The sequence below is a fragment of the Carlito syrichta genome, unplaced genomic scaffold, assembly GCF_000164805.1.
Source record: "Carlito syrichta isolate Samal-C Ts95f unplaced genomic scaffold, Tarsius_syrichta-2.0.1 Scaffold289800, whole genome shotgun sequence".
NCBI lineage: Eukaryota > Metazoa > Chordata > Mammalia > Primates > Tarsiidae > Carlito > Carlito syrichta.
The window spans coordinates 471,986-499,563 of NW_007233896.1; the positions used below are offsets into that span (position 1 = coordinate 471,986).

Genomic DNA, 27,578 nt, shown 5'->3' on the forward strand with positions numbered 1-27,578 from the left:
AAACACTGAAGTGTCTCTACCATTTGCTAAGTACTCACGAGCCATGTGTGAGCAATCATGTCACCCATGGCTGGTGATTTTCCTACTTAATCCTCTCAGTCATAGCACCTAGAGCAGCAGAAGGTTCTGAACATTACGAGGCAGAACACATGAAGATTCCTAAACAGAAAACCTGTTCAATCCAACCCTCTCCTTCATTCAGCATGCTCTGTTCCCACTGTGTTTTTGCTATTGGACAGCCAAGTCTGTTTTGGGAGCTTCAAGGTAAGCGGGGTCTCAGGTTGTAGCCAGATGCCCAGGAGGGATTGGAACATTTGCAGGATTGCTTCCTGAGAATGGCAACTGCCTACCTCTCAGCAGCGACAGCCCATCTCCTGGGCCACTCCCTTCCCTCTGCAGAGGCCTCTGCAGAGCCACCAGGGTCTCGTTTTTATAATGTACCAGACCCCCCCAAAACGAGCCCCCCTCCCAAACAACTATTTGGGAATTGGTCAAAAAAATTAAAAGGAACCCATCTGAGAGTAGCAGAAGAATGACTGAGGCAACGGCAAGGCCAGAGCAGGCTAACAGACCCTGGTCAAAAGACTGAACCTGAGCAAGAAGATAAAAGAAGGAAACTCAAGTTTAAGACGGGTTTTTCTCCTACTGTCTTGTCCTAACAACCTTCCACTTACTTCCGCAATGCACTCTGCTCTTGGTTTATTCTCTGGGCTAAAAAGAATAGGGCCATCACTAAAAAAATATGATAGAAAAGAAGCAGTAAGGCTAACCTAAGGGTTACAATAATGAAATTTCTGCTTCCAAATGGTCAGAGCCTAGACAGCGCCATTCACAGGCAGCAAACATTTTGCATATGAGGCATGCACATATAGCATTAACTATTTTAGACACCTGAATGTGACCTTTTGGTCACATTTTTCTCTTCCTCCTTCAAGTCCGAGAGGGATAAAAGGGAAACACATTTCTTGCATCATCTGCAAAACCTGACCTGGAGTTCAGTTCACACTCACAGTACAGCGAACAAGACACTCGGCTCAGAGCAGAACACCTTTATTTAAGCTGGGCTGCAGTGATCTGTCTCACTCTGCCTCATGTCTTAGTTCCCCCAAAGTCAGGTGCAATAAAAGGCCTTAAAAAACAAAACCCAAGGTTAGCAGTCTTGGGACAACTCTGATATCGATGCCCTCTCCTACAGTCCTTTCTTTCTCTGCATAATAAGCAAATAGGCAAGCCTCTTTTCTAAAGGCACAATTATGTTTCACTTGCCAAGTTTCTCTGACCTTACTTTTGGCCTATAGTGTTTCTAGAGACATGTAGTATTTCAGTGCTTCTGCTAAATTTCTTGGCTAGCAGCTCAAAAGAAGCACTCAAACTTTCACTTAGAAGAGGTCTTTGACCTAAAGAAGACACTCATGCTATTTCTACCTAAACTGCAGCCTTCTAGCTCTTGACACTTGTGCTCACTTTGCTAAGCATTCACTAACTCTTCAGGTGTAGTATTAGGGTGTCTTAGTTACAAGTCAGAGATCTGGAGAAATAGCACAAGTCAGAAAGAAGCTTATATTTTCTTGATGTGCAATTACAAATGGAAGTTGAGCCAGTTGGACACAGGTGATGAAGGGCAAGCCTCTTTCACTGAAATTGTCCTCTGCTTCCCACTGGCACAAGAAGAGCTGCCGATTTGGGAGCTGTTTGTTGGCATACTCCTTAGACTTCGAGATTTTTCACGTGTGTTTTGAGTCAGAGTTATGTCTGCCTTTCCTATCCCTCTTACCCCTTTTCCTTTGTGCACAGCAAGTTCATTGTCTTGGTCTGAGAATTCAAAGCTTCTGGGAGCGTCTTCCAGGGAGGATTGGCGCCACGGGGTGAGTATCAATTTTCTGCTTAAAAATGTTTCCTTCAGGGGAGAAATTCCTTACCAACCTATCATATTATCAACTTCTTCCTGCTCTTTTATTCCTATTTACCTAAGTTGCAAGGGAATTGGCCAAAAAAGAAGGAGAGAGAGAGAGAGAGAGAGAGAGAATAAGTCCTTTCTCTATAACAACTAAACTTTCAGAGAGGATTATTATTTTTTTTTTTTTTTTTGAGTTGGAGTCTCACTCTGCCGCCCAGACTGGAGTGCAGTGGCTGCTCCCGGCCACCGCAGCCTCGACTTGCTGGGCTCCGGCGATCCTTCCGCCTCGGCCTTCCAAGTAGCCGGAATTACAGGCATGCGCTACCATGCCTGGCTGATTTTTTGATTTATTGTAGAGATGAGGTCTCGCTGCCCAGGCGGGTCTCGAACCGGCAGGCTCAGGCATTCCACTCACCTCAGCATCCCAAAGGTGCAGGATTACAGGCTGAGCACCGAGCCCGGCTTAGAGAGGATTTTAATAAGATATCTGACCATTTAACATCCAGATTAATGGTGTCGACAGAAACACGCTTTCCACATTTTTTATTCTGGTGAAAAACAAAAATGGGTATCGTTTTCTCTCTATATTTAGTGAGTATATATGGTAAGAGTCTAGCTCAGATGACTGAATGAGGCCAGAGTGGTCTTTCTTCTAGCTATCCCGTGCCTGAAAACTACTGTACTGAGGCTTAAAGGCATCACCATTGCAGAAGAAAATCTAGTGGTTTCTGTACGTTTGTTTTTGTTTTATTCTGTTATTTACCTTAAGAAAGGATAAGAAAAGAAGATAGTATAAAGTAAATTAAACCAAAGGGTGTGTGTGTTTAGATGTCTATGTCCAAGAAAAACTATCTTGGGATCTTATCCGAAGATCTTTGTACTTCTTGCCCTTACTCTATAGTGCCATAAACTTTAGGGTCTTCTGAGCCTCCTATACCAGAACTTGGGTTGATAGCAACTTGAGAGGAAGTTCATCTGGGTCCAGCCCTGGAAGAAGCAACATAGAGCACACTGGGGTTCCCCTGGAGTTCCAATCCACTGAGGGGGCCAGGCAGAGCCTCATTTGACTCTCCCCACACTGGGCTTGGAGGGGCACCTCTAAGATCCTACAACACTGGTTAACAACTACAGGTGCAAGGCAACCAAGGATGTGTCTAACTAGCTGTGAGCCAAAAGTGACAGATTACTATGCTGTTACTGCACACAGTGGCCACAGAACTCTTATGTAGGCTTTTCACCAACCAAGAGATTCTGGAAAAAATTTTTTTAACACAGTCAAATTCTAAACTCTGAGTGAGTATCTCTGGTAAATGATGCTTAAGGCAGCGTGTCAAACTGCTAGGAAGTAGTTATAATCTTAAAAGATTAAAGACCGTTACCTAAGTGTCTCAGAACTACTATTTCCATGATACACGTGTTCAAGACAGCATTCCTATTGCTTTCCTTTAATTTTTCCGTATCACAGGCAATGCCATGACATTCCTCACAGTGGGAATAGCAATATTTACAACAACATTTCTTTACATGTATGCAGCTTAATAGCTTAGAGTTTGGACTATAATAAGAAACAGATCACAAGATTTATTTGATAATTTTATGTGATTGTTTTTTCTTTAGTCATTCAGCTTTTCAAAGGATTTCTTTAGAATTAGTTCACATATGGGCAATGGGATAGTAGCTCAAGAGTAAAGGACAAAGCCCCAGACAAGCAACTTATTATTGTCTCTTGGGCTGTTTCTATTAGAGACCTATTTACGTTACCTAATATAATTGACTGAAGAGAGCACACACATTTGACACACAGAGAGAAGCAATAAGAATGAAGCTCGAGCCTGTGATTTTTCAAGCTATCGTCTTACAGGTCATCTTAAAAGATGAAGGGCACTTTGTCAAAAGCAGTGTGATGCTCTTAGGGAGAGAAGTGAGCTGATCAACCACCAAAAGCACAGAGTTGGCTAACAGCAACATTTTTTAACATACTCTCTCATCTATACTGGGGAAAAGAAAAAAAGGAAAAAGTAGGCACCCCAAAATGAATGTTTATGCAGCCAGTAAAGAAAACATGACAATTGCTAAGAAAAAAAAGGCAGGGGCTGTTACTGGGGGTTTTTTTGTAGGGTTTTGTTTTGTTTTGTTTTTTTTGAGTTGGAGTCTCACTCCATCGTCCAGGCTGGAGTGCGGTGGCACGCTCATGGGCACCGCACTGTCAGCTTGCTAGGCTTCGGTGATCCTTCCACCTCAGCTTTCCAAGGAGCAGGAATTACAGGCACATGCTACCATGCCCGACTGATTTTTTTAATTTATTGTAGAGATGAGGTCTCGCCAAGCTGCCCAGGCTGTTCTCGAACCTGTGGGCTCAGGCAATCCCCTCACCTCGGCCTCCCAAAGTGCTGGGATTACAAGGCTTGAGCAACTGCACCCGGCCTGTTACTGGTTTTCAAATAAAGTCACCTTTGTCGCGGAGGCTGATGACGCAGCAACCTGAATAACAGCTGCACACTAGACACCCTGCCTGTAGAAGGAAGGTGCTACCCTGTTGTCCTTAGGGACCTGCATGTAGCAACAAAGACAAGGAGCAAGTTCACAGGGCTGCTGTGTGAACAAAGGGTTGTAATCGAGAAGGACAGTGTATCGAGGGCTTCATCAGGATTCCTGAGAACCAACTGCGGGCTTACCCTTTGAGCTGTCCTTTGGGTCTATAACACTTACATAGGGCCATGTCAGCTGAGTGACAATCTACTGCTGGAGCTGCCAAAGCGTACAGATTGGCCGAGTTAAGTGTCTATTTATTTTGTGCCTATAAATATAGACCTAGTATCTCTGACAATCTTAGGATAAAGAGATTTTCTCCTACTCAATATGGGAAGGCCATATGCTTTCAAATAACCACTGCTTCTTATGAGACACTAGGAAAATAACAGTAGACTATTCCACCAGGATTTAAATTTTTTAAAAAGGTTTTACCCTCTGTTTTTTGAAGAAGAAAAGTGCTGCATGTCACTACTCCACCTTACTAGGAAGAGAATATTTTACTATGAGGGAGGGGTAAAATATAAACTATTTTTAGAATCTGTTGAAAGAAAAATAGTGATTTATCCCCCTCCACTCTTTAGCTCCCAGTCCATCCAAAACAAAAAACAAAACAGAAACAACTCTATAAACAAAACAACAACCCTCAAAGAGTGAACAAAGGTTGAAAAATGCTTTCATGCCTAGGAGTTGTCTACCCCTGAAGAAAACAACAGCACATGCACAAAAGGTTATCTGTACATTTTGGGAAACCACAATATGTCGACTCCATGGAATCTGGAGTGATCAAAAGATTAATTGTACTGTACTTTCCTCCAGTTTGGGTTGGGAGTTTTATTTTAGAAGCCCACAATCGTCTTTATGGCAAATCCAAGCTTTGCTTTCTACAGTTTTGCTTTTTTAAAAAAACTGAACTCCATCCCATTTTAAAAATAATCTGGTTTATTTCAGACAGCCTGTAAATATCTTATATCATGCTAAGGAAAACCTCAAGCCAGAGAAAACTATCAACACATTGCCGCAGTCATATAATCAATGATTTAATAACCTCAAAAAGGAAACATTTGATTTGAAAATAATCCCAAACATGCACATTATTACAGTTCTAGGTTAAAGGGGAATGGGTGTTTTAATTTACAAAACAATGTTCTGTTTTAAAAACACACCCCATGGTTACCTCCCTCCCTTTCCCTCTGGACTTGGCCCTCAACCTCAGCCGCCGAGGAACTGGTACATTCTAGAGATCAGATTTCCTTTTTGTCAGATTTGTATGGCAGGTGAGTCCCAAACCTTCCATCTCTCACTTGGGTTTTGGGAAGAGAAAGCATTCTATTTTGGGGCCACATTCTTTCCCTCTGTGTAAGGGTAAGAGATGTAACAAGGTCAGAATCCCTAAAGCAAAGGCATTTTCCCCCTTACAACACTAACTATACACAGGTGGCCCATAAACTATGGCTATTCACATTATATGCAGAGAAAATTATGACAGGTTATTAAGCCATATATTAGGTAAATGGAGGGGAGGGAGAGAAGGAGGGAAGGAAGGTGAGCTCAATAAGCAATATTGTTTGTTAGCTATTAGATGACTATTACCCCAATGTTATTCTCTATTCGGGTCTCACTGCTGTGACATATAATAGGACACGTTGAAAGCTTTTTGGTTTGGCCATAATTCACTCTGATAATCAAGAGTGTAAAGTGCAGAATGGAATGCTCTCCATGAGGATATAATAGCTAAGATTTTCATGAATGTTGCTCTTCACATCAGGACTATGCAGCCTATTCTAACCATAGTTGTACAGGACTATCCCCCTGCCCTGGATGAAAATGCATACTTGTCAGTCAAACAAGACACTGCTTGTCATCATCACTTGGATGTGCATCCTCAAGAGAAGCTGGTCTTCCTCATGGACTCTCAAGGCTGCAAGGGAAGGGTGTTAATTAGAGGTAGTCAGGAGATGTCTCCTGTGCTTTCCTGCCTGGCATCGTACCTCACCACAATGCACCCTCAAGAGCTGAAACTTTTCCTCACCAGGGAGCACCTTCATAGTACTCAAATCACCCTAACTCTGTTCCTCCAGACAAAATCATCTCCCATGAAAAGTGTGTTTTTGCATGTTTCCTTTTGCCAGAAAAGGTCCCCTCATAAAACCCAAGAATGGTTGTTTGTCAAGGTAGCTGGTCTCATGGCACTGATAGTAAGATGGTTGACAAACTCACATATCAAGTCCAGGCCACAGCTAACCCTCCTGGTTCCAGATTCAGCATGGGAGGAGTTGCTTTTTTCCCTGGGTGCTCCCTGGTTGAGGGCAGAGATCCTCGTTGCACGTTCACCTGCCGCTGGCTTCCCTGCCGTTGGCCCTGAGCTAAATGTGTGTGCTGAGGCATTGTGTCTTAGAAGGAACCTAATAAACTCAGTTTGGCATCCCTCCGTGTAGAGGGGAAAATATGCTCAAGCTGATAGAAGATGGGACATTGGTGCTAACCTTGAGCAGTGGCATTTGGTAGCTTACATTTTCAGGTATTCATCCTCTGATTTCCTTCGAGCCCTTTGAAGTCTCCACTATGTGCTGAGGATCACAGGAGAGGGAAGCCAGGACAAAGGACAGTCACACCCCAGCCCTTCTCAGGAGCTCAGGGTGAGATGCGGACAGTGGGTAGCACCATAGGGAGTCCAACTGTGGCACCCCCTGGAAGAGGCGGACAGTGGGTAGCACCACAGGGAGTCCAACTGTGGCACTGAGGTGAGTGCCGTGATACCCTCTCTCCCTCGCCTGCAGCCACTGCCATGAAGAGGAAAGGAACCCAGCCCAGTGGCAACCTGAGCAATTTAATCTGAAATTAATGAATGCTTGGAAGGGGGAAAAAAAATCTTTAAAAAGGACCTGGTTTATGAAAAAGTGCTGAAATGCAGAGAAACTGCAATGTTTGCCAAAAGGCACAGACAATTAAAGCCTGGAGAGCCCTGGTAAAGTTTTTTTTTTGTTTTTACTTGATGATTAGATTGGAAGAAAGTCATACTCTGCAGTAGAGAAGGAACAGTGAGGTGGCGAGGCACTCATATTAGTTCAGGAGAGGGCCCAGAGGGGCAAGGAGAGGCGGGTGTGTGTGTTAGGAGGAAGAGAGAGATGTATTTAAGACAATTCCAGGAGGGCTGGGGCGGAGCCTGCAAGTGACACTGCATCTTGCCAGGGCTGTGCCATGACCCACGTCTCATGCTGCAAGGGAGTGCCACCTGTAGGGTGACGGTGCAAGGTCCTCAAAAGGGGGACAAAGAGGAGGCTTGGGACACCAATGCCCAAAGAAAGGCAAAGTTGGCCGCCGGCTGTGATGCTTTGATATCAGGCCCTCTGCAGCTCTGACTCACTGCCTCTCTGCTCTCCGTGGCAGTTCTCTGCAACGCCAACACTGCACTCCACACTACTCTGGGTTCCATGGGAAGCCCTGCACTTCAGACACTTCATCCGGTGCTTGGAAGGAAGATGGAGAATGGGGTGGCCAGCGGGCTTTCACATCCACCCGGGACAACCTCACTCTCCTGGGAAGAGTCACCCAAGTGTCCTTGGGTTGTGGAACAACTGCCACATGTAATGAAATTATATTTTACAAACTGTAAAGTGCTGTACACATGTGAAGTGTGCACCAGACAAGGAAAAGGGCAATGTTCCTTCTGTTGCATCCTGAAATAAGATCTGCTGAACTAAAAAGAAGAAAAAAATGGGTTAAGCATTTGTTTTCCACCCCTCAATCAAACGCTTTTGTCTTACATTGGAGATGACATGACTGATTCTCAAAAACAAAAACAAAGAATATAAATTTTTGGATGTAATATATACATAATTAGAGATATTCCTTTTACAAAATGATTATGGTCCAATTACAGAAAATAGTTTTACTCCTCCCAAATTCTCATTTAAATGCTGAGACTCCTAGCAGCTTATGGGTCTCTCACTATTCAATATTGCTTTTTTACATTATTTTGCAAGAAGATAGTAATTGAAAGAAGGTACAGGAAAGCTTCAATTGATGTATACAGTTAGGTGCTTTTAAATTTTAACCTCACTAAAAAACACAGCACTAACACACTTAAAAATAGAATTTGAATGCCACTTAAGCACTCATTAAGGAAAAGGAAATGTGATATGGAAATGGCCAGGGTCCTTGGAAATTATTCAGGCACATGGCGCATGATTAGGCCATCATAAATTACAGGGCAGGGGACATGAATTTTAAAGTCCAAGTAGCTGCTGATGGCGACAGTCAGAACAAGCATCTCTAACCACAAAGAAATGAGAGTTTTTTTTTTTTTACAGGGGAATAGTTTAAAACTGCCTGACGTGTGTCCTTACCAGCAGACTACTCACCACTACCATACTTTAGGTTACAACAAGTTGCAGAGACTTTTGAATCCCTGCTCCTCTCAAAAATTTGTCTTTCAGTGCAAATGAAAGATTTATCTTCCTTTGCCAGGCGTGGTGGCTCATACCTGTAAATGCCAGCACTTTGGGAGGCAGAGACGAGAGGACTGCCTGAGCCCAAGTGTTCAAGACCAGCCTGGGAAACTTGGTGAGATCTCGTCTCTACAATTAAAAAAAAAAAATTAGCAGGACTTGGTGGCACATGCATATCATTCCAGCTACTTGGAAGGCTGAGGCAGAAGGATTAACCTGAGCCCAGCAGGTCGAGGCTGTGGTGGCTGTGATCACGCCACTGCACTCCAGTCTAGGTGACAGTGAGATGCCAACTCCAAAAAAAAGAAAAATTTATCTTCCCTTAACCTTAACCCTACTCACCACCCCAGCCCACTCAAGCTATCCTGGTTTCAAGATGCTGGCAGGGAGCAAGAGTCCTGCAGCATCCGCAGGGATCCAGCCTTGTCCAGAAAATTCACTCCCATCCACCCCGGCAGACTGGTTTCACATGTGGTCTCCTCCCTACCACATCTCGTCAAGGTATCCCCCCTCCATCTGCATTGCTCCTCTCTCATGGATGAGTTTTCAAATGATTGCCATCACAGCTGATGAGTCACATGCATCCAGAAGATGTTTTAATTTTAAACGAAGGCCGACCTCCCCACCAAACTACCATTACCTGCCTTACATTGTAATTAAACCAACAGTTCTTAAGGTGCAGTTAATCAAGACAAGTTATATTTTTCAATAATACTGCTTTTCCTAATTACTACCATTCTCTTAACAATGTGGGTTTTTTCCCCTTCTTGTTGCAAACATGTAGTATTTTAATAACATTAGGGGTTAAATAACTTAGGTGACATGACCTGGAAGCCTAACCAGGACTTAGAATATTATTTCTATAGAAAGATGTATTTTAAATACGTTTTATAAATTACAACCAGACAGTAAGCTGCAGACAATACTAAGAACAAACAAACACACAAGCAAACAAAAAGCCATAAAATGAAACCCTCTAAGGTTAGCCTACTCCCTACTGTTTACATAGTAAACATTTGCTATACAGAAAGATCAAGCAAACCAAGGAGCCTCATCAAATTCAATTCCAGATGGTGTCTCTCTGCTGTCACCAGGCACCTGGTCCCACTGTAACATTATCCTTAGCACAGCACGATGATGATGAAGATAAATTGCTTCCCCTGAAGTCCTAAGGTATTCCACAGATTCATAAATATTTTTGAATTTTCCATACCACTGTTTCATTAAGGCAAATGGTTGAGAACACACTGAATTATAATAAAGCATTTTTATATTTTAAGGGAATAAATGAATATTCGTAGTATCTGCATGTAGGTAAAAATGAACTCTAGAAAAGCTCCTATTGACAGAAAATGTCCTGGAGAGAGAGATCCAGATACTAAGTATTTATTGTAGCTCCCACCATTTACTTCTATTTTGTATTCTCTCAGACAAGCAATTTAAAACATTTCACTAAATCTACTAACAAATTAACAGGACTGAAGCAGAATTCATTTTCTTTGCTGCAATCCAGCTCGTTTAAAGTTTAGGGGCATCATTACCCAACCCAGCCTCTCCCACCCCATCCAGCCAGGGCCAGGTCTGTTTGATTCTAGGCTGTCTTCTCGTCCAGCCCTTTCTCCCCGCCCCAAACCTGATCCAAGCCACCACCATCAGTCTAGGGGTTACCACCATAGCTCTTAATTGATGTTCTTGCCGCTGGTCTCACCTCCCTCTAATTCATTAATCACACTGAAACCAAATTATCTTTCAAATATGCAAATCCGAGCACACCACACCCTACTAAGACTGCTTTGAAAGTTCTCCACGGTGAGCAGCACCAAGTCCAACGCTCCTTACCCTGACGGGCTGGGCCCTTCTCAGACTGGGTTCACTTATACAACCATTTTCTCCTCCTGCCTGGTCCTGTTCCCTGCTCCAATCGTACTAAGCATCTTTCATTCCTCAACTGGACCTCACTTGCTTTCCAGTGTGGGGACACACTATTCACTTGAGGCCACAGGGTGAAAAGAAAGCTTCCCTGACCCTTAGGGGAAGTTAAGAATTCTTTCTATAGGATCCCCGAGCAAAGCCCCTGGTCTCCCTCTCTCAGCCCTGATTCCATTATTTGGCAAGCCTGCTTGCCTATTTGCCCTACTAGCTACACTACCTAAAGGTAAGAAATGCATCAGTCCTTTTTCTGACTGCATCTTCAGTGACTAGCCCTATACCCGAGACATCGTAGACGTCCAAGAAACATTTGTTGAATAAACAACTTCATATATTTATATACTCTTGCCCTCTGTATCCCAGATTCCTGATTATTTAATAATGAAACACTCCAAAATATTAAGCACTTGGGGAAGTGAGTTAAAACTTTTGGCTCAGCCCGGCACGGTGGTTCACACCAGCAATCCTAACACTTTGGGAGGCGGAGGTGAGAGGACTGCCTGACCCTCAGGGGTTTGAGACCAGCCTGGGCAACTTGGTGAGACCTCGTCTCCACAATAAGTCAAAAAAAAAAAAAAAATTACCCAGGTATGGTGGTACGTGCCTGTGGTTCCAGCTACTTGGAAGGCATGGTAGTACATGCCTGTGGTTCCAGCTACTTGGAAGGCTGAGACAGAGGGACTGCCTTAGCTAGCAGGTTGAGGCTGTGGTGGCTGTGAGCATGCCACTGCACTCCAGCCTAGGAAACAGAGTAAGACCCTAACTCAAAAAATAAAAAATTTTTTTTGGCTCATCAAAGACCACCAGACGTTGTTTCAAAACACCTTGGTGTATTACCTTCCTAATTGTCAACAAAATTGAGAAAGGTTTGGTTCCACTCGTTTGACTAGATTAGAAAAAGGGGTCACTGGTATAAGCCACACTTCCCCCAAGCCCTTGTCAAATAGCAGTCTATGATTTTAAAAAATTAAATAACTATCATTTCAAAACGTACATGTTACTTAGATCCTAGCAACTCAATTAAAAACGCTTTTTTCCTGAGAAAATTCAGTCTCAAAGCCCTTTTCCCCTCATGTTTTAAAAAAAAAAGGGCAGGGAGTGGGCTGCATGCTGACACAGACTGTAATAATTCAAGTGTCCCAAGGATCTGTCATTCACTTGCTTCTGCCTGCCTCAACCCAGTTAGCTCCGGCTTAAGGTTTAAAGAAATCCCCTTAATGTAAGTCACAGAATGAACACAAAGCAAGAAAAGTCAGTTAGTCAAGAATGTGAAGAAATAAACAGGCAACATATCAAGCTTGGCACCTTCACAATACTGTCTTAAGTACATGCAGCACGTCAAAGCAATTCTGCATCTAGTCTGGTCTATACTCTAAAAGAAGGTACATTATCATTGGTATACCTAATCCTGAATTGTACCCCACATCTTTTTTTTTTTTAAAAAGCCAGTGTGGTGGCTCACGCCTGTAATCCCAGCACTTTGGGAGGTGGAGGTGAGACGACTGCCTGAGCTCAGGAGTTCGAGACCAGCCTGAGCAACATGGCAAGACATCTCTACAATAAATTAAAAAAAAAAAATTAGCCGGGCATGGTGGCACACGTCTGTGGTTCCAGTTACTTGAAAGGCTGAGGTGGAAGGATAGCCTGAGCCCAGCAGGTTGAGGCTGCAGTGGCTGTGAGCATGTGACTGCACTCTAGGCTGGGCAACAGAGTAAGACTCCGACTCAAAAAATATATATATAAGAATAAGTAACGTTTTAAAAAGGCACTTTGGCCCTTAAGTCCCATTTACAGTAGGAAAGCTAAAACCTACAGAGGTCAAGTTCTTCACTCAAGGTCAAGGTCACAGAGCCAGTGGATGCAGAGCCAGAGGTACAAACCAGGAGTCCTGGCCATCAGGAGTCGGTGTTCTTTCTACGGGCCATGCTGCCATCTGCTTGCATCACTGCTACTGGAGGAGCAGATGACAGGCCCCAGAAACTCAACTCACTTCTAGATGAGCGCAAACATTTCCCCCCTCCTGCCTCATTTGCCCCTTGTCTCCAAACATGGACTCTAAACAGCAAGACCAGGTCAGCATGTTAGAAGAGGGAGAACATCACCCCTTCCATTTCCCCCAAATACCACCAGCTCTGCATTTCTCTAGCACACTGTCAACGCCAAATATTCTCCTTGGAGACTCGAAGCGTGAGCCATGAGTCAGACAAGCCTGGCTCCACATGCCAGAAGCTATTCATCTATTCATCTTCAAAGCGGGGAAGAGGACTCCCCACAGTGCGTGCCCCATATCGAGGGCCTGGCACATAGGAAGGTCTGTACATTCTTCCTCCTCTCCCGCCCACGTGTTCACAGGGAAGCAAAACTTCTTGAGCACCAGTGAACTCACTGAAAGAAAGTGCTTTTCTCTGCCTTGAGCCCTGCGGGAACTGAGGTCTTCCCAGATACAGAGGCAAATAAAGCCAATATAATCCCTGCCCTCCCATCCTCCTGCCAAACCACATGTGCAGATTTGATCCAAAATGTGCTAATTGAAAAGAATGAAAGTCCAGAGACGGTTTAAAAGGATTACATTATTAAAAAACGTAATTGATCTCTCAGTATTTAAGAAAATGCTTTTATTAAAAGAAGGTATGTAAAGGAGTCCAAGCTGGTGTGGCTTGAGAGAACTAAAATGCAGATTCTTAATGTGAAAGTCACAGGGCAACGACACAGCTTCCAGGGAGGCAACACCCACTGTGTGCCAAGGCTAAGGAAACAGGTGCACCCAAACTCAGCATCTCCAAGGAAAACTAGAACCACTTTCTACAGAGGACCACAGGGCCGCCTGGCAGAAGGCGGGAAAAGGCACACACAAGTGACAAGTATTTCTAAATATTAATCCAGAGAAATGATCTGATGTGTACAAAAAATGTTTCACAGCATTATCTATAATAGGAATGAAACAGAAACAACTTGAACATCTAACCACACATGATTGGTTAAATAAACTGTGAAATGTCCATGTGATGAAATGCTAGAAGCATTAATCATCACATTTTAGATGAATATTTAAAATCAAGAAAAATTGCTTATGACATAAAATGAAAAAAGGTTACAATTATGTTCTAAAATATATGCATAAGAAATGAGAGGAATATGCCTAAAATAAGATAGGTGGAAGTCTTGCGTAAGATTCTTATTTTCTTCTTGATACTTTTCCTTCTTTTTGCAATGAAAATGAATTATATCTATAACTAGAATAAAATTAATAAATGTAGTCTTAAAGAAAGGGAGATACTCTTCCGAAACCACAGTCTTTTCCCAGTAGCTTATAATATTAATTAAATTTTATAAATTTTGATAAAATATATATTAAAAATACATCACTTTAATAATTTTTAAGTGTACAGTTCAGTAGCATTAAGTACATGCACATTATTTTAACCATTGCCACCATCCATCTCCAGAACCTTTTTTTTGAGTCAGAGTCCTACTCTGTCGCCTCGGCTGAAGTGCAGTGGAGGAGGGGAGGTGGCATGCAACAACAAAAAGGGTACCTAATCCTAAACCTGGGTTCAGGCAATCCTTCCACTTCAGTCTTCCAAGTAGCTGGAACTACAGGCGTGTGTCACCATGTCCAGCTAATTTTTTTATTTACTATAGAGAGGTCTTGCCATATTGCCCATGCTGGCCTTGAACCCGTGTGCTCAGATAATTCTCTCACCTCCACCTCCCAAAGTGCTGGGATGACAGGCAGGAGCCACTGTGCTGCGAGAGGACTTTCTCATCATCCTTAATTGAAAATCTCTACCCATTAAACAACAACTCACCATTCTCCTCTCCCCTGGCACTGGTCTTATCCCCTATTCTACCGTCTATTCTATGAACCTGACCAGTCTAGATACCTTACAGAAATGCAATTATACAACAGTTGTCTTTTTGTGTCTGGCTTATTTCACTTAGCACAATGTCTTCAAGGTCCACCTATGCCACAGCATACATCATAATCTCCCTCCTCTTTAAGGCTACATAATAGTCTATTGTATGCAGGGACCCCATTTTGTTGTATGATGTCAGTTTTTGAATGCAGACCTTAATTTTTAACCATGTCTGAAGATCAAAATGATCAGCAGTTCATATAATTTAAGATGTGTATCACTGGAAGAATTAAAAACACCAAACTAAAGGAAAAAGTTACTTTACAGAGAAGGTCAAACTCTCTACCTGCCTAAAAGCCACTACAATACTCCATATTGAGCTATATTTTTCAATAGGAAAGAATAAGAGTGCCACACACTATAATAACAATGCATGTATGTCATTCTGTGTTGAGCAAAGACAGTGTCAAGGCTGATGCTGGGGGAATCAGAACAATCGGTGCCACTGGGGAGGGGACCAGGAAGACTGCATAAGGGGCACAAGGGAACTTTCTGGGCTGATGGAAATGTTCCATATCCTGACAGGTGTAGATAACACCCAGGTATGCATTTGCCATTTGTCCAAACGCATGGCTTGTACACTTAAGATCTGTACATTTCACTATACAGCCTAAAGGAAATTAGAGTAAATATGCACTTTAGAGAAACCAGGAGAGTCGACAGTTCAGCTACTGAGACTCACTGTCATCAGCTGCTTTAGGGACCTTCAGTGGGTCTCCACTATCCCTAGAATTACGCTCAAGCTTTTTTCTCTGTAATGCTGAAACACTGGTTTGTCCAGGAAAGGCTGGTAAACATGGTGGACAAACTGTCTATAATGCCAGAAAACCTGCTCATGTTTAGGAAGCAGCCCAATAGGTATGAGAGCCCAGGTGGTGAAACGCTTCAGCGTGGGAGTAGAAATGAGTTACACCCTGTGGCATGCCAGGCTCCAGCACAGATGTCTTCCCAGGTGATGCAAGGATGCGTCTGAAACCATCTCAAGGGAACAAGTCTCTCTCCGGGAGGCTGTGAGAGAATGGCATCCCAATGTGAATGCCAGAAGGAGAGGAGGGCAATACCTTGACTCCCTTGTCAGGTTAGTTGCAAGCTGTCTTTCCAGCTACTGCAGCTTTAGACTTGGCTAGAATCACAAAGAGGTGAAAGTTAACCTTATCTTATTAAGTCTGGTTACTTGTTACTCTCCTCTGTGCAATTTGCCTTTATAAAATATCAAGTTTAGGCCACACAAAACACAAAGTTTTGCCTTTATAAAATATCAAGTGGGAGGCTTCAGTGTCCTAGCCATGGTGAATTTCCTGCCAAACCATTTAGAGCACTCAGAAGTCAGAAAAAATTTTTTTTATAATCTGCTATTTTAAATTCTCTACATACTATTCCCCTCTATTAAAATGCATGACCCAGTGATCAACAGATCTCTGGGTTGTTGATGGAGCAGCATTAAAAAAGCATGCAAATGTCTTACCTTAAAAAGTTCTGGAAACACAAACCAGCCACACCTAAGTCAAATTGCAAATTAGAAAATTATATATATATATAAAAACATTAAGTTGAGGAAAGCATTTGAGTTCCTGACCATCATTTTCTAATTTGTAATTTAATATATAATATTATTTAATATATAATATATATATATTTAAGTAGAGCAGGGATTCTAAAGGTTACTGATAAGGACTACCTATAATTTTAGTTGAAGACAATAACTTTAAGCAACTAGCTATCACAGCATAAATTCTAGCACAGATCTACTGAACCTCAAAGATTCCAGACCCAAAATACTCCTTTTGGATCACTCACAAAATAAGCTACCTTTCTTCTCACCTCGTTGGAAGATTAGAACCACAAGAGGCTGACTTCTGCCCCTCCTCATTCTTGACTCCTCTTGTTCCCTGGGAAAAGTCTCATGAACCTGCCAGTAGACATTCTGTTTTCCAGCCATTTAACTCCAACTAAAGGTTCTGAGAAGTCTCGGTCTCACTTTTCAAGTCACCTTTGAAAGTTGCTATCCAGAGAATCCAGTTTTTTAACTTCCTCCCAGCCTGGAGCCAGAGGATCTCACTGCCCACTGTACCTCAGTCCAGGTGAGATGACAGGCAGGATCCAGGAGATGCAGGGCATGGAGGTATGTGGCAGTGCCTCTCACCTCCTCAGGCTCCAGGGTAAGGAGCCATGCCCACAGACAGCCCCTTCCCTGTGCCTGAGAACAGGGACAGTGATATCAGCTCATCTTAGTGAGGAGAGAGACTACAGATTTTAACCCACAAATCCACCTCCAGTGTGACTTCTGAAAAATGCCATTACAAACCTAAAACCTGTGAGCTAGGACCGGTTAGCTAACTTAAACTAGAACATACCCCTTCCAACTAGAAATGAAGGTGGTCAACCTGTCCCTAGAACCCCATGCCACCTCCGGAGCCAGATGTACAAGCTGTCTTTCAATAATTTTTTATCTAAGAGAATAAATATCCTCTTTGTCCTGACAAATAACTGTTACCTTCCTTCCCTAGATGGACTTTAAAAGCATTTTTGGTATGATGAAGCAACCTTATAGGAGGAACAGTTCATTCCGACATATAAACCTTCCAGTTGACTGAGCTACCTCCCAAAAGTCCTTTGTCATTTTAAGCTCATTTGTTTTCATTGCATCATGAGTGATGGTCGGTTGTTGGAATAGGAACAGAATAATCCCAAAACCTCGGAAATAGCAAAAACAAACAAAAACACCTGGGTTTGTAAGGCTTGGTATGAAACCTGCTCATTTGCCTGTTAGTGACTCTGTTTTTACCTTTGCAGGCCAGTGCTATCCACTTTCATCACCAGAGCATGGGGGCAGGGGGCTTGCTGTGTTTGGATGTAGTTCTTTTTTTTTTTTTTTTGGGTAGGAGTCTCACTCTGTTGCCCAGGTTGGAGTGCAGTGACACGCTCACAGCCACCATAGCCTCAACCTGCTGGGCTCAGGCGATCCTTCTGCCTCAGCCTTCCAAATAGCTGGAACTACAGGCGAGTGCCAGCATGCCCTGCTAATGTTTTGATTTATTGTAGAGAAGAGTCTTACCATGTTGCCCAGGCTGGTCTTGAACCCATGAGCTCTGGCAATCATTTCACTTCTGCCTCCCAAAGTGCTGAGATGACAGGCGTGAGCCACCGCACCCAGCCTGGATGTAGTTCAAACGTAGAGCAGTACGTCTTGCCATGGACACAGACTGCTCTACTGCAACTACGAGACCTCTCCATGTGTTATAATAAGCTGTGCTGTTCAATTAGACATTTTGCTCTGAGCTGCTCTGACTGCCAAGGTGTTTCATGTGTGTTTTTTAAACCAGGATCTAAGCAATTTGAGGGCAGAGGTTCGGTCAAATAAGGCAACACTTCCTTTCCTTGTTCAAATGTCACTACACTGACATTAACTCTAGAATCTCTCTAGAACTGAAACAAAATTATGCAGGAAAACAAGTGTCGCAAAGTATAAATGCTTTTCCCAAAGGAAGCCACCAAAGGTAACTGTTTTTCATTTTTCCTGGAATTTTTATAAACTTTAGTTTCCTGGGCCCAGAGTAGGAGGTCCAAAGCAGAACATTAGAAAGCAAGAACTTAACTCATATTAGGTATTTTTATTGTGTTTTTGCATGATCATAGAAGTGGTTAGGGAGGCACACTGTGCAACAAGGAGAGGAAACTGAGTCAGCAACTGGTAAATAGTAAAAGTGATAAATGACCTGCCAAAAAAAAAAAAAACTCAGCCAGCTGGGCATGGCAGCTCATGCCTGTAATCCCAGCACTTGGAAGGCTGAGGTGGGCAGATTATTTGAGCCCAGGAGTTCAAGACCAGCCTGGGCAATACAGCAAGCCCTCATCACTGCAAAAAAAAAATCAAAAAAATTATCTAGGCATGGTGGCACACACCTGTAGTCCAAACTACTAGGGAGGCTGAAGTGGAAGTGAGGCAGGGTAGCTAGCATAGGTTAGACATAGATGGATAACTTTCCTATAGGTAGGTTTTAGGAAGCATTCAGACAATTTAAAATTGCATTTTATTGCAGGCTAAGATGGCAGCCTTCCCCAACCCCTCAGCAAATCAAAAGAAATCCTATCAGATGTAGGAAAAGGACAGCCCAACCTTTCAGCTCATAGTCACCAAAAATCCTTCAGGTTCCCCATTGAAGGCAGAAAGTTCAACCCCACCCCTTTGCTACTCAAAACCAAAGAAATGATAATAAGACCACCCCTCCTCCCATCAGAGTCAGAGAGGGCAGTGGTTACTTGGGCTCCACCCTGATTAGCATGTCAATAACTAGGTAGCTATATCTAGTTTGGAGTTATGAGAAAAAGTTTTTTCTGGCCCATGGCAGGTCTTTCTGCCATGAATCTTCCTTTTTCTTTCTCCTCTTTTTCTCACTAATACACTGTTTTAAGGTTTTGCTGGCTGCTCTAAAATTCATTTTAGAAACAAGCCAAAGAACCCACGAGTTTTGCACAGCATCCCACTCAGCATCAGAAGGATGGCCTGAGCCCAGGAGGTGGAGACTGCCATGAGCTGTGATCATCATGATCATGCCACTGCACTCCAACCTGGGCAACAGAGTAAGACCCCAATTCAAAAAAAAAAAAAAATTAAACCTACTCTACAGCTAAGTTTCAAAAGACCACAAGACAGATACGGCATATTGGGATCAGAACTGGCCAAAGTTACTCTTATTAGTTGGCGCCAAATTCTTTACTAATATTTTGAGTGTCACATGTCAGGGGCTATCCCTGATTTCCCATCACAACAACGGACATTCACAGCTTCCAAAGATGTCACATTTTATATATGATACCCGTTTAGTAAGGTAAAGAAGTGTGCAGTAGAGCTTAGATTTTAGTTCTCATTCTAAAAAAAGAAGAAAACCCAATGATTTCCACTTCAGGTATTAAGAAAATTCACTCAGCTCATCCCCCAAATAAGGCTGAACAAAACTGGGCTTTCTCTATTGCATCTCCACAGTCGCTAATAGGCAATCACAGGTGTTCAAAAAATACTCGATTTAGTGTTTTTAAAAATGTAGGCATCACCCAAGTCACTGTGGTATGTTATACCAGGAGTTTAATGAGGTGTATTTACTCTAACTCATATGGTCTCTCCTCCCACCTAATTGCTTCATTGTTCCAAATTAAGCATGGAAACCAAATTATCATGAATAATTGTCACATCTAAAAAGTACACAATACCATCAATGATATTACACTTCAAAAACTGCTTTTAAAGAATTTGATCTATTACTAGAAAGAGATTTAAACACTGCTTCTATGAATGAAAGATGTGCTTGAAAATATTCAGACAAAGTGGCATTTAGGCTGGTCATCAAACCACCTCTCAATAAGTAAAAAAATGAGTAAACAAGTCAACCTCATGATTATACCTTTGTGGCTCCAGAAACAACCTACTTACCTAGGTCATCTGAAGAGATGGATTTTTAAATGTAGATGGTCATCTACAGAGAATAGGGAAACATAGCAGGGAAGTGAGTGTCAATTGGACTGAGGAGGTCACAGTGTCCTTGACTAAATATGGGCAGTAAGAAAAGCATGACCTCATTTTCTCTGTATGAATGGGAAAGTTAAATAGATACCAAATTATGCCAAGCATAAAGCTCAAGGCAGTCAGAGAAAACACATGATCTACTCATCACACAGGGATGGCCACTGAAACTTTAGACTGCAAAAACAAAAAACAAAAATACTCAGTGTTTAAACAATAGGGTAATATACAGCTAAAGAAATGACAGCATGCTCATGTAACCAAATATCATGCTTCCATTTAAATCATGCCTAAAAGCCGGGCTTGGTGGCTCAGCCTGTAATCCCACGCCTTGGGAGGCTGAGGTGAGTGGATTGCCTGATCCCGCGGGTTCGGGACCCGCCTGGGCAACTTGGTGAGCCCTCATCTCTACAATCAAAAATCAGCCGGGCGTGGTAGCGCGCGCCTGTAGTTCCAGCTACTTGGAAGGCTGAGGCGGAAGGATTGCCGGAGCCCAGCAGGTCAAGGCTGCGGTGGCCGGGAGCGGCCACTGCACTCCAGTCTGGGCGACAGAGCAAGACTCCAACTCAAAAAATAAAAATAAATAAAAATAAATAAATAAATCATGCCTAAATACTTGTGAACGATTTGGGAAAAATGCTTCTGTATTCTGTGGAACATTATATATAAATACACATGCCCTTATACGTATATATGTGAATATATACATAAATATACACACACACTACATAGACACACACACATTTCCTCAACTGTGTTAAAAAACAGACTGGCAGGAGAGATCCAAATTGTCAAAGGGGTTTTCTCTTCAGAGTAGAATTACAGGGGTTGTGTTTTTTGTTTTTTGTTTTTATTTTGTGAATGTTTATCAAACTTTGCGTAATCAGTATATATTATTTTTAAAATTAGAAAAAAAATTATTTTGAAATTTATTCTGTTAATATAGAATCTGGAAGGGGGGAAAGGTCTGCCTTACAGTGACTCAGAAACTTAGCTTGGGATTTCCATTTCTTTCTTTCAGAGCTTGGGGAAGTGGACCACGCAACAGGCACTTTTATTATTATTACTTAAGACAAGCTCTGCCTGGGGACATCTCCACTGCTCAGTGACCTTGGATGAAGAGTCCCTTCCACTAGGGGCCAGTGCTACATACTCTACATTTGCTCTTTTTTATTCCTGTATCTTCTGTCTAATGGAAGATTTTTGTTTGTTTTTCGGGGAAGAGAGAGGGCGTGTTTCTGTATTCAGCAAACAGAAGTAATGTCCATTAAGCTATTTTTCCTAAGCTTCTCTTTTTTTTTTCCATTTTGTGATATTAATAATTTGAGATCTTCTTATTCTATGGAAGTCTAACTCTAGGGTTCCTAAATTACAAAACTTCTCTAAATTAGGAAGTGGGGAAAATTAACACTCCTACTCCAGTGATTGTAACAATCTACTTGCAAAACTCTTCATTCACAGATGAACACCTCTGGTCTCTGAATTATTATATTAGACCCATCCAGATTCAGGGCAACTTGTAATACCTAAAGTGTTTGAAATTATTAAGGTATTTGAAATACCTCTTTCACTTTTGAATGTGAGAGAGTAGATTTTTGGCCCTAGGCGGAACACATTTCTTCTTAAGTGAGAGCAATTTCACCTTTCTTTTTCAAAGTCTTCACAGCAAAGTTGACCTTAACTTTTTTTTTTTTCCAGAGACAGGGTCTCACTCTGTTACCCAGGCTTAAGTGCACAATCATAGCTCACAATACCTCCAACTTCTGGGCTCAAGCAATTCTCCTGCCTCAGCCTCTGAAATACCTAGGACTGTAGGCACATGCCACCACACCTGATGAATTCTTTAAAACTTTTTTTTGGGTAGAGATAAGGTCTCACTCACTATGTTTTCCAGGCTAATCTCGAACTCCTGGTCTCAAGCAATCCTCCTGCCTCTGCCTCCCAAAGGGCTGGGATTATAAGTGTGAGTCACAGCACCCTGGCCTGTTCTTAACATTTTAAATGTCATCAAGCACCCTAAATAGTTCATTAATTTAGTCTACATAATTTAGTGAATTTGACTTTCAAGGAAATCAGAGACTGTACCAAATTTAGTTTTAAACAGAAATAAGTCCTTTGAACATGGTGAGATCAAGTGGACTTCTGCAGATTCCTTAAAAGAAATACATTGTTTAAAAAACATCTCAACATCTTCCTTCTTTCCTCCAAAACCTGTATTGTTCTAATGATAAAGACTAAGTGATGGCCAGGCATCCTGACTCATGCCTGTAGTTCTAGCTGAGACTCCGAAGGCTGAGGCCGAAGGATTACCTGAGCCCAGGAGGTCAAGGTTGCAGTGAGCTGTGGATTGATGGTGCCACTGCAATACAGCCTGGGAGACAGCATGACCCAGTGTGACCCCGACTCAAAAACAACAACAACAACGACAACTATGTGCCTTCTAAATAACTCTCTAGTGAGTTATCAGTTGTTTCTTATTTTCTTTCTCCTTGACCAAAAGCTATGCCAACCTTGTTAAACTAAGATATGGTATTGATTTAATCATTTGGGTATTTCAGTTTTTTCTTAAAATGAACGTAACGATCATAATATCCCTTTCCTGGGAGCCTTCCTTTTGATTGGCCTACTTTTTTTTTTTTTAATCGGAGTCTCACCCTGTCACTCAGGCTGGAGTGCAGTGGCACGCTACTCACGGCTACCGCAGCCTCGACCTGGTGGGCTCAGGCGATCCTTCTACCTGAGTATTCCAGGTAGCTGGAATTACAGGTATGTGCCACCACACCTGGCTAATTTTTTAATTTATTGTAGGAACGAGGTCTCACTGTGTTGCTCAAGCTAGTCTTGAACTCCTGAGCTAAGGCAATCCTCTCGCCTTCACCTCCCAAAGTGCTGGGATTACAGGCCTGAGCCACTGCACCCAGCTGGAGATTTTAAAATTCAAAATATGACACCTAAGATTAACTTTAGGCCTAGGCTGGGGATCAGAAAAGCTTATTTCTAAACTTACAAGGACCAGGTGATTATGGACTTGATCTGAGCTCTGGCAATTACTACCTGTGTGATCTTGAGCAAAACCCGAACAGACCCAGGCTTCTCATTCTTTCTTCATATCTAATATGTGCTGAGATATTACAATCACATACCAGATGTTCAATGAATGGAAGCAATTAATACTTTTGATTCTTTTTATTTTTTTGAGTTGGAGTCTCACTCTGTCACCCAGATTGGAGTGCAGTGGCCACTCCCGGCCACCACAGCCTCGACCTGCTGGGCTCCGGCAATCCTTCCGCCTCAGCCTTCCACGTAGCTGGAACTACAGGTGCGCACTACCACGCCTGGCTAATTTTTGATTTATTGTAGACATGAGGTCTCACCAAGTTGTCTAGGCGGGTCTCGAACCTGCGGGCTCGGGCAATCCACTCACCTCAGCCTCCCAAAGTGTGGGATTACAGGCTGAGCCACTGAGCCCGGCAATACTTTTGATTCTTAATCTGTAAAAACGGAGATCAAATAATTCCAGATATACTCTAATTATAAAGTATTTTATATACCTATAAGGTTCTACAAATATTATTTTAGTTTCTGCAAAAATAGATGTGTTCTTATTCTTTTCTATGGTGCCTATGTTTTATATTAAAAAGCAGGCCGGGCTCAGTGGCTCAGCCTGTAATCCCAGCACTTTGGGAGGCCGAGGTGAGTAGATTGCCTGAGCCCGCGGGTTTGAGACCAGCCCAGGCAACTTGTGAGACCTTGTCTCTACAATAAAAATTAAAATTAAAAAAAAAAATTAGCTAGGCATGGTAGCACGCGCCTGTAGTTCCAGCTACTTGGAAGGCTGAGGTGGAAGAATCTCCAGAGCACAGCAGATTGAAGCTGGGTGGCCACGAGTGTGCCACTGCACTCCAGCATGGGCAACAGAGAGACTCCAACTCAAAAAAAATAAATTGGCCGGGCTCGGTGGCTCAACCTGTAATCCCACTCTTTGGGAGGCCTAGGTGAGTGGATTGCCTGAGCCTGCAGGTTTGAGACCCACCTGGGCAACTTGGTGAGACCTTATCTCTACAATAAATCAAAAAATTAGCCAGGCATGGTAGCGTGCACCTGTAGTTCCAGCTACTTGGAAGACTGAGGTGGAAGGATCGCTGGAGCCCAGCAGGTAGAGGCTGAGGTGGCCGGGAGCGGCCACTGCACTCCAGTCTGGGTGACAGAGTGAGACTCCAACTCAAAAACAAAACAAAACAAAATAATAAATAAATTAATAAAATAAGAAATAGAAATCAGCTTTAAAAAATATATATTAAAAAGCAGGTCATTTTATTCCTAGCTTTTTTAGTTTGGTGTAGAACTCAACCTTTCCCCTCACCCCCTCATGTTACCGCCACCACCAAAACTGAAAAATATGATAAGTTTTGCTAGTTTTATTAGAGTAAGCACTCCATAATACTTGAGTTTTCTCCCTGACTGAGCTATAAAATGACAGAGAAAGCTATACACAACAGATAATTCTCATGGCGACTATTAGAACATTCTGGAGAGATTGTTACAAGGCCTCCTCATGCCCCTCCAAGCACACTGATAGCTCTAAGGTCATTAACGGGTAATTCCTTCACAAGGTCACGCATGTGCTGCCCACTAGGTCACACATGTGCTGCCGTATTCAACTTTCAAGAGAACCTGGTGGGCAGCTAGATTTCCATTTTAAAAGATCTGTTTATGGTTTCTAAAGAAACCACAAACTGTGATGTTTATAACTATAAAAATGCCTCATCCAAGAAATATTTTAAATGGTTTAGTGTGATTTTTGTTCGTGACAAGACAGAAAACTTTAAAAGCCAGAGAGATGCTTTATTCTTTTGATTTTGCATTTCTTAATCATCTTGAAAGCATGTGAACCAGAGGCTTCATGTACCTTTGTACTGTGTCACCTCTCCACCTTAGCATCTGTAAATCACTAACCAATGAATCATCATTCCCTTCCTGCGAGGTGTAATGTGGCTGCCCACTCATTGCAGGGCCCACATGTGTCCATCTGCCCAGAACTCTATGGTCAAGAGCTGCGATTTTCAGAAGTCTAAGGTAGACTCACGTTTGCAAATTGGTTTATTTCTCCTCTTTCCTGTGCTTCAGCAGAGTTGGGGTGAAATGTTCTTCTATTCATCACCCACACACACCAGGCCACTCTTTCACGCCCACTATCCCTGTTTCCCTCTGGTTCAATACTGAGAAAGAGTAAGTTCTGTTCTTCTCACCCTGCACCCCTTGCAAAAACAATTATCATTTGACAACAGAAAGCAAAGCAAGGTTTTGGAAACCTATCTTCTTTCCCATCTCTCCACCCTTCACTCTGTGATAAAATACCTCCACCAGCAGGCAGCCTATCATCGCATAAACACACTGGTGATTGTGGAGAAAGGACCTCAAATGACACTTGTTGATAACATTTTGCTTCTGTGCAAAAACACAACTCTTCAAGTAATTTGCTTACATCAGCTATGATCAGGTTAGCAATGTTTTAAGAATGAGTTTGAATTATTAGACCTACTACAATAAACCATCTGTATAGTTGTCTCTTATGTCTAGCCCCCCTTTCGTGACTTCAGAAGATTCCTTATACCCAAATCAAGCTTAGTTATATCAGTCTTTTATCAAATCAAGACAAACGGGAGGCAATACCAAGGTATGCTTCAGGTAGTTTACGACAAAGACCACTCTTACTTCCACTAGCTATCCCCATGAGTCTTAACACACACACTCTCTCTCTCTTTCTCTCTCTCTCTCTCTCTCTCTCTCTCTCATGTCAGATGAGCAGCCCAGTCTTTCTGACAACCTTCGAGGCAACTCCAATAACATAAGCCTTAAAGTGGCAAAAGGTTCAAGTGAATATACAGCACTTGACTCATCTAAAATGTCCCATGTAGTAAATTCATGTCTGAAAACTTTCCCACAGCTTATAAGAAATGCTCAAAGTGACCGGTCACTTACGAAAGAAAGAAAGGTAGGTGGGATGGAGGTGGAGCAGGAGTGAAGAAGAAGCCCTTGGGGTACCCTTGTGAGGTACTGCAGGGCCGAGTGGCAACGGAAAAGATATAATATTTCATCAAAGGAAATTGGTTGGCTTCCAAGACAAAGATCTCTAGAGAAGACGCCATACTGCGAACACCTACCAGCAAGAAAATTCACAGCAAAAAGTAGCTTACAATGTGAGTTACGTATTAGGGAGCTCATGAATTGCAATTATTCAAAAGTTCTGAGCACAGAGAGACAAATCCAAGCAGATTTTCATCAAACGAAGGAGTCAGACAAATTCCTGGTTTGTAACTGCTTTCTGAAAAGCTGTTTGACTTTCTAAATTAGCAGTGCATCAAAATAGGTGCATATTCCATATAAATATCTTTTGAAATCTCTTGACTTAAAGGAAAAGAAGATGACACCAAAACACCAAGACTGTTGTTCGTCACACCCCCTGGCCACGTCGGACCCCTGCCCATCAGGGTGGCATGTGAGTGTCTTCCTTATTCCCAATTCCTCTCCCGGGCCTTGGGATGCAATTGCGTCCCTCTGGAGGCCCTGCGAAAACGGTCCCCACATGCAAAGTGCCGGGTACCAATGTCCCTCGCTGGAGAGCCTGCAGCACTAAATTTGCAATGACGCCACATGGGGAAAACATGAACAAGAAACAAGGACGAGAAGGCAGCACCAGACAGTAACGTGCTCCCCTCTTTAGTGGTCCACGAAAAGAAAAAAAGAAAAAAGAAAAAGAAACCCCAAACGAGAAATGACCAACGGTGGGTTTCTCAGGACACATTCGGGACACCCCTCATCCTTACCTGGGCTGCAAAACAAATGTTTAAAAATCAGAAGTATCTGAGAAATCAACTTGGCCACATTATAATACAAAATCTCCCCACCAGCACCTTTACCACTAACCCTGGATAAATAAAAACCCAGCACTTAAGCTACTAGAAACTACATTTTAATTACGGAGCTGAGGTTTACATAATCGCAAATTACATAATACTCTTCCCGTGCACTAAAAACCCGTCTATAGGTGAAGCTCCCCACTACCCGGTCTTTTTAACATCTTTCCAGGGAGGGCTGGAAAAGTCTGCTGGATAATCGGGGGGAGGGAGGGTACGGGGTGCTGGAAAAGTCACCCTTGACAAGCTGCAAACCCGACCAAATGTTCCAGGATCACAAGGGACTCGGAGCAGGTGACTCCCCTCTGCCCCGGTTCCCGGGCGTCCCGGCGTCTAAGGCCAAGGCAGAGCGGGGCGCAGGGTGCGGGGCGCGGGGCGCGGCTGGGGCTTACCTGCTCCCCGAAGTCGATGGCTATGTTG

The 27,578-nt window shown here is 42.7% G+C and overlaps 1 protein-coding gene across 1 annotated transcript in view; it reads right to left on the reverse strand.

The window, feature by feature from the left end:
* ANKH (ANKH inorganic pyrophosphate transport regulator) overlaps positions 1-27,572 on the reverse strand; it is a 157,571-nt gene extending 129,999 nt beyond the window's left edge. The window contains exon 1 of the mRNA XM_008054361.2: positions 27,551-27,572. The gene's annotated coding sequence lies outside the window, so the exon portion shown is untranslated. The remainder of the gene's footprint in view (positions 1-27,550) is intronic.
* Positions 27,573-27,578: the final 6 nt, after the last annotated feature.